We start from the raw sequence: 8,129 nt of genomic DNA, 5'->3' as shown, positions 1-8,129 counted from the left end.
CGTAACCTGGTCAATTGAAGTAATTGTATACTTTTTAAAAATTAAGAAATAATTATTATAATTTAGTTATAGGTAATACCTACTTCTAAGGGATGTTAACTACTACTCCAAATTTTTTGAAGACAAATTATGTGTTATTATCAACAACAGAAGGTTTTATTTGGTTTCTCGAATGTTTCCCACAGTGCACTTAGCACGTTACTGAAATAACATTTATTTCAATTACAAATCACTGAGAAAATTAATCTTTGTACTTCAGGAGAGTTAACAGCTTGAATTTATAATAATACGAAGTGAAATACGCAGTGTGTAATGAAATACCAACCTCCAAATAAACGATTTTTGCTCCTATTTCACTGCATGCAGGATCACACGACCAGACCTACGCTGGATGATTCTATATACACTCCTGGAAATTGAAATAAGAACACCGTGAATTCATTGTCCCAGGAAGGGGAAACTTTATTGACACATTCCTGGGGTCAGATACATCACATGATCACACTGACAGAACCACAGGCACATAGACACAGGCAACAGAGCATGCACAATGTCGGCACTAGTACAGTGTATATCCACCTTTCGCAGCAATGCAGGCTGCTATTCTCCCATGGAGACGATCGTAGAGATGCTGGATGTAGTCCTGTGGAACGGCTTGCCATGCCATTTCCACCTGGCGCCTCAGTTGGACCAGCGTTCGTGCTGGACGTGCAGACCGCGTGAGACGACGCTTCATCCGGTCCCAAACATGCTCAATGGGGGACAGATCCGGAGATCTTGCTGGCCAGGGTAGTTGACTTACACATTCTAGAGCACGTTGGGTGGCACGGGATACATGCGGACGTGCATTGTCCTGTTGGAACAGCAAGTTCCCTTGCCGGTCTAGGAATGGTAGAACGATGGGTTCGATGACGGTTTGGATGTACCGTGCACTATTAAGTGTCCCCTCGACGATCACCAGTGGTGTACGGCCAGTGTAGGAGATCGCTCCCCACACCATGATGCCGGGTGTTGGCCCTGTGTGCCTCGGTCGTATGCAGTCCTGATTGTGGCGCTCACCTGCACGGAGCCAAACACGCATACGACCATCATTGGCACCAAGGCAGAAGCGACTCTCATCGCTGAAGACGACACGTCTCCATTCGTCCCTCCATTCACGCCTGTCGCGACACCACTGGAGGCGGGCTGCACGATGTTGGGGCGTGAGCGGAAGACGGCCTAACGGTGTGCGGGACCGTAGCCCAGCTTCATGGAGACGGTTGCGAATGGTCCTCGCCGATACCCCAGGAGCAACAGTGTCCCTAATTTGCTGGGAAGTGGCGGTGCGGTCCCCTACGGCACTGCGTAGGATCCTACGGTCTTGGCGTGCATCCGTGCGTCGCTGCGGTCCGGTCCCAGCTCGACGGGCACGTGCACCTTCCGCCGACCACTGGCGACAACATCGATGTACTGTGGAGACCTCACTCCCCACGTGTTGAGCAATTCGGCGGTACGTCCACCCGGCCTCCCGCATGCCCACTATACGCCCTCGCTCAAAGTCCGTCAACTGCACATACGGTTCACGTCCACGCTGTCGCGGCATGCTACCAGTGTTAAAGACTGCGATGGAGCTCCGTATGCCACGGCAAACTGGCTGACACTGACGGCGGCGGTGCACAAATGCTGCGCAGCTAGCGCCATTCGACGGCCAATACCGCGGTTCCTGGTGTGTCCGCTGTGCCGTGCGTGTGATCATTGCTTGTACAGCCCTCTCGCAGTGTCCGGAGCAAGTATGGTGGGTCTGACACACCGGTGTCAATGTGTTCTTTTTTCCATTTCCAGGAGTGTAATTGTACTCCGTGGTTACCTATATGTGGCTTGAAATAAACATTGTAAGACAAGTTGCGACATGTTTGCTGTCCCAGTGATCCAGGAAATATTAGTTCTGCTCTAAATCCAGTCACTGATCACAAAAGTTTATTAATCAGGTAATTAATTTGCTCACTGACCATCTTCAACATAAGTAAATCCAGTGAGCTGGATAATTCGTGTCATTGCGTATATAGATGGTACAGTCACATTAATCAGCGATAGAAGCTTCGTTATAAAATCAGATATTATATTTATTGAGCCTGATTTTGACAGTCATTATTATTAATTTTGGGACTAAGTTTGTATGGACGATTAATGTGACTGTACCATCTATATACACAATGACACGAATTATGTAGTGTAATGGATTTACTCAGGTCTGAAGGTGGTCACCACTGATCGAAATTAATTACCTGATTAATATGTTTTTGTGATCTTGACTGGATACATAAAAAAACAAACATTGTAAAAGCAGACATGAAAGATCTATTAAACCGTCCAGAAGCAAATGCTAATGGAATACTGCTACCATTGTTTCTGTTATAATAAGCAAAATGAACGTAATTTAAAACTATTTTTTAACAAGGTAGTAAGAGAAAATAAGATTTCAGTTACATACATGCTAATGTATCAAATATATGAATTTTCAGCTATTGTGAACAGCTTGTAATGTTTAATTTTATGCTAAAATGGCAATCTTTTTAATGAAGAATCGAAAAATAACAACATTTTCCAAGTTAAATGTTTTAAACAAAGTATTAACACTAATCACGCACTTAAAATAGTCTCAACATTAAGTCTTTTGTTAGCAAAAGTAAATAGTATTGTCCAATAATTATTTATACACAAAATGTCAAAACGTTGATTACAGCCAAAAATTGTAAACTGTTTTGAGAGAGAGAGCTTATCTTGCAGGTATCTTCCGAATTTCTCAGTATACCAGAAAAGAAAGACCAGAATATGTTCAGAGATACTGACGCAAACACTATTTTCAGTTAGGGTACACCTGAAGACTTTCACGTATCTTATCGGGTATTGTTACGATAAATAAACTAAAGTGAACATGGGAGTCTACTGAATATTTTTCTTTTATATTATGACGAGTGAATCCAGTTGACATCCAGCCACTAACATTTACAAATAGCTTGGCGTAGGTAATGTCCACGCACAGCATGGTTCCCTACGTTATGGCTTAACGTGGCACTCCCGAGTGGCGCACACGTTATTCTTAGCCGTCGGGAAGGTGTTTCCTATGCATGTGTTTGTTGATACGTTTGTTCGTCTGTCCGCAGGTAAGAAATTTCCTGGTGATCTCTGCAGACGTTTGATTGTCGTTCCTGTCAGGCTAGTCTGTCTGATTTTAGTTGTAGCATGTGGTCTTGGTCAGTGTGCCCCTAATGGAAAATATATGAGCCACAATACACCCAGCTCAGCCATCCTGCAGCTACGATCCCGAATTCAACACTACTGGGCCCAAATACATTATACTGATTCCTTCGCTGACCATGGTCATCGTCATGCTCTGTCAAAATCTTTTTCATACAGTGCACTTGACGGTACAAAAATTAACTGACGGAAATCGCAACCTGAGTTAAAGTCAGGGGCAGCACTGATGTGAATGAAATGCAACATTTTTGCTATTTGCTTTAGGAACGATGCAGACGATGAAATAATACTTTTAAAATGGTAGGAAACTGATCATGTAAGTACTCCAGATCTGTTCCAACGAGGCACAAAATCTTTACTGCCAACAGAAAATGCTGGCGTTATCTATAGATATAGTCAATGTTAACTGAATAGATATGAGTTCGTAAATTTTCATTGAAGCTGAATAAACGCCCTGAAGATTTTCTGCCATATAAAGTGTCTAATGTTCGAATCCATTTTTCTTTCTTTTGCCATAAGAGGCAAAACCTTCTGGTTCTACAATTTGTTGACAACGAGGCCCATCATTTTATTATATAAAACACATTTTGATGATGTGCATCTAATTTCCTACAGTCAGAAGATGCGACGGAGTTTTGGCTACAAATCAGTAAGAGTCAATTAAGGTGGGTAATGACCTCCCTGGGGTAGAAATCTTAAATTTACTGTTTCTGTTTGACATAAAACGCAAGAATTTGTCACGCTTTTTCATAGATAGTACTTGGTTACAGACAGATATCCTGTTGTGATCAATTAGATCTGCAAGCGCTCCATTCGTCCTATAATAGTCAATGACAGTAGACGAGTAAGGTTAGATACCTGCACTATATCGCTTACAGTCGAGTCACATTATTCATGCGCCATGCATAATCGTCAACAAGTTATTCTTGTTGTGACTTTTCATGCTTTCCCGACGGATCTGTTTCAAATACGCTTCTCGGGTTTGGCGCCGGATCGTATTGTTTAACTCGCACAATATTTCTTCGATGCAACTACTCGACATCATCAGGTAATGATAGCTGCTGCTGTCACTGCTGCAGGGCGCGACTGATGATAATCGCGCGGCCGCGTCGAAATTTATGATGCCGGGAGCAGGCAATACGTGTGCACGGGAAGACGCTCGTAGTTGAGGAAAGCGGCGCTCCTGGTGCCCCCTGCTGGGAGCCGCGGAAAGGCCATCCGCGCGTGCGCTATGGGCAATGTGCTGCCGGACGCTCCTGCGGTTAAAGGCTGAACTAAATCTCAGTAGCGCGTTGCGTCACGTGATGAATCGGAAGTTCTTGTTTCCCCTGTTTAGATTTAATGGCAGCCAGTGCTGGATTCCAGGCGGCGCTTAGTTGAAAACCTTCATCCCTGTCGATAATATTGTCCGCCGTACGGATATGCATGGCCTCCTTAACGACACAGTCCCGGAAAGATGACGCTGGGGATACAATTTCCGTCTGTTCTTAAAGCATACGATGTCCAGGCAATGCTCCGACACCGCTGATTTATCAGGTTGCCCCAGCCGTGAATGGCGATGATGTACGACGCGAAGTTCTTGCACGGTTCCGCATGTCTATCCAATATACGATTTTCCACATTGGCATGGGATTTTATACACGAGACTTATCGTAAGGCCGAGGTCATCTTTGACCTAGCTCAATAAATTCCTCAATTTTGCTGGTGGCCGAAAAACACACTTGACGTCGTGCTTTTTTGAGGATTCTTTCTATTCTCGAAGACATGCCACAAAATAGGGTAAGAACGCTGTTGCATTGGGTGCCTCCGCATCTTCATTTACATTCCTGCTTAGAACGGAATGCATGGCGTATCTGCCTATCGGAATAGCCATTCTGATGCAAGTTATTCTTGACCGCCTCGTTGCTCTGGTCGAAGAAGAGAGTTTGACGGCGTCTTCCTGAGCTCAAGTTGCAGCGATGGAAGAGACACTGGACAGTCCAGTAGGCATTTGGGAAGTGGTATTTGGCGTGTAAAAGCACCTGTACAGGTTAATAAACTTGTCAACACTTCACGGAAAAATCCTCTGTGATGGTCATCGACTCTACCGATTAGCACCCGCCGAAGACAATGTCAATTGTGACCGGCGGAACATGATATTTTCGCACGAATCAGTACTGCAGTCAGCGAACGATGGACAGTACGAGTATACAGGGCGCAGAATGTCCATTCCGAGCCCAAAAACAGAATTACCTCACAGTGACCGTGCGTCTGTGACGGTTTAGGGCTGGATGTGTTCCCGTGGACTTGGAATGCTTCATTAGATAGATGGTCGACTTGATGCTGCCCAGTATACTCACATTATTAAAGTCCACTAAAGCGGTTCTAGGCGCTCAGTCCGGAACCGCGCGACTGCTACGGTCGCAGGTTCGAATCCTGCCTCGGGCATGGATGTGTGTGATGTCCTTAGGTTAGTTAGGTTTAAGTAGTTCTAAGTTCTAGGGGGCTGATGACCACAGATGTTAAGTCCCATAGTGCTCAGAGCCAAAGTCCACTAAGTATAGTAACCACACTCTTGTCAGGAAAATAAACGGAACACCTTGAGCGACTAGAGATAGGAAGTTCATATTCACAGGACACGTGCATTAGTATGTTCTGCAGAAATGATTAGCATTTCAGTCACCTTGATTTAGCATATGTCTTGTTGCATAGTAGGCACAGGTTGCCACGGTCGCCAATAACTTGTTCAGTGCATGATGGCATCGATGCGCATAAGGCGTGGATGGCGTCATGTGGTATAGCCATCCATGCTGCATGCACCTGATTCCAAAGTTCATCTGTCATGGTTGGCGTGGTTGGTATATCCCATATATCCCACACATTTGCGATTGGCGACAAGTCAGGTGATCTGGCGGGCCAGGGCAAGGTTTACATCCTCTGACACCATGAAGACGCGTGTTCGTGAGTACATGTGGTCACGCATTGTCTTGCTGAAAAATGTCATCTGGGGTGTTGCACAGAAAGGATATGGATACAGGTTGCAGGACGCCATTCACGTAGGTCACACTGGTTACAGTGCCCTGGACGCGCACCAACTGTGATTTTTAGTTCTAGCCCCCCCCCCCCCCCTGCCCTCCCTCCAATAGCACCCCACACCACAAGACCTTGAGCTGGCGGTGTCTGTATTGTGTGAATGCAGTCACGGTAATGTTGCTCTCCCTGTCTGGGGAAAACCAAAATGTGGCCATAATTTTCAAACAAACAGAAACTGAATTCGCTCAGAAACACCATCTGAAGCTATTCCTGTCCCAAGTGACGTCGTTCCATACACCATTTTCATCTAGCTTTATTTTGCACATTCGTCGAAGGTAGGCGGGAAGTGGGCGACACGCATGTAACCCATGTCGTAATAAACGACGACGGATTCTCACCCCTGATACTGTACGATATGTTAAACTGTTCCACTGTTGCAACAGAGCCGAGGAGGACGCAAATATGTATTGCGATACCTTTCGGATGAGGTGTCTGTCTTCTCGGGAGAGGGGGTGCGTGGTCCGTGTGGTGCGACCTGACCCGTCTCGTCGAGTTCTACCACCTTCCGTGAACCATTCTGCACACGCCCGTTGCACTGCCGAAACACCTTCGTCTTCGTCTCACATCCTTTCCCAAATGCATGCATCACTTTCTCGCATGCCAATAATGCGCGCTCTTTCAAACTCACCGATTTGACGGTATGGTTCGCGCATATGCCTGCGAGGCATCGTTCACGCCTGATCAAATCACACTGATCCATTATCTTCGGTATATGGAGCCAACGAGAGCCACAGACACATTTTACCAGTATGTCGTGCTGCGCCCCGATATTGATGTTGAACCTGGGCGCCGATATGGTTCAAATAGTAATTATTTCTGCAGGACGTACTAATGTACATGGTCTGTAGATATGAACGTCCTATCTCTAGTCGTTCAAGCTGTTCTGTCTTTTCTTCTGAGCATGAGAGTGTATTCTGAGAGAGTAATCTGTTTCCAACGAAAACATTCTTCCGTACACAGGGTGTCAGCGGTGGTGAAGGTTTGCGGAAAGAATGTAATTTCTCTTCTCCATTTGTCTACTTCTGCCCCAGACATAAGGACTGCTGAAAACGTATGGGCAAATACGAACGGACGGTACGAGAAAATCGGCCCGACCCCGAGCCAAGAATTCTTGATGGCCTATGTAGCTTCACTCTGGCTACCTGCAAGGAGATGCTACAAAGCGATAGATTTATTATCCACTTCATAGACTCCCTTCCCAAGAGATTGCTGACATTCATTGAATTTGAAGATGTTTGGACGGGATGAAAAGAAGCCAAGTGCTGTACCCTTTTGAGGGCCGAAAAAACCATAACAAGAACCATGAACTACTAGTTCTACTAACTTCGTGATTTCTACCGATTAAACAGATCGACGGAGTAATGCAAAAATATTGCACTAAGCCAGGTGTGAACCGAACCTTACCAGGTGGCTGCTTACTAGGGCGCTGACTATGTCCCTGAGCTACGAATGGATTGTGCTGCGGTTGTCGACATTTAGATATCTCGTACTACTCATGATTCACATAACGAAATAAGTGCCTTTATTATGTCTGAAAAGCTACAATTGACACGACGCTGTTTTCTCGGTGTTTTACAAGGGCTCGTCCTTATGCCAAGTGTCGCTCAGTTGTTAATCCTCTACGGCACACCAATTACAAGTGTTCTTTATTTTTTGTGAGCAGATCTGAACACTCCATAACGTGACTGGACATTGCGTAACATGGCAGGTAATTCGAATTTCAGCCACGGGCATTTGTTGCGTCAGGTATACATTTCTTCATTCATTAAAACGACTGACACAAATCATGACAGAAAAAACACATAATCGAAAAAATTCTA

The sequence above is a fragment of the Schistocerca serialis genome, chromosome 2 (assembly GCF_023864345.2).
Source record: "Schistocerca serialis cubense isolate TAMUIC-IGC-003099 chromosome 2, iqSchSeri2.2, whole genome shotgun sequence".
Classification (NCBI taxonomy): Eukaryota; Metazoa; Arthropoda; class Insecta; order Orthoptera; family Acrididae; genus Schistocerca; species Schistocerca serialis.
Note: the sequence above shows the minus strand (reverse complement) of the source record.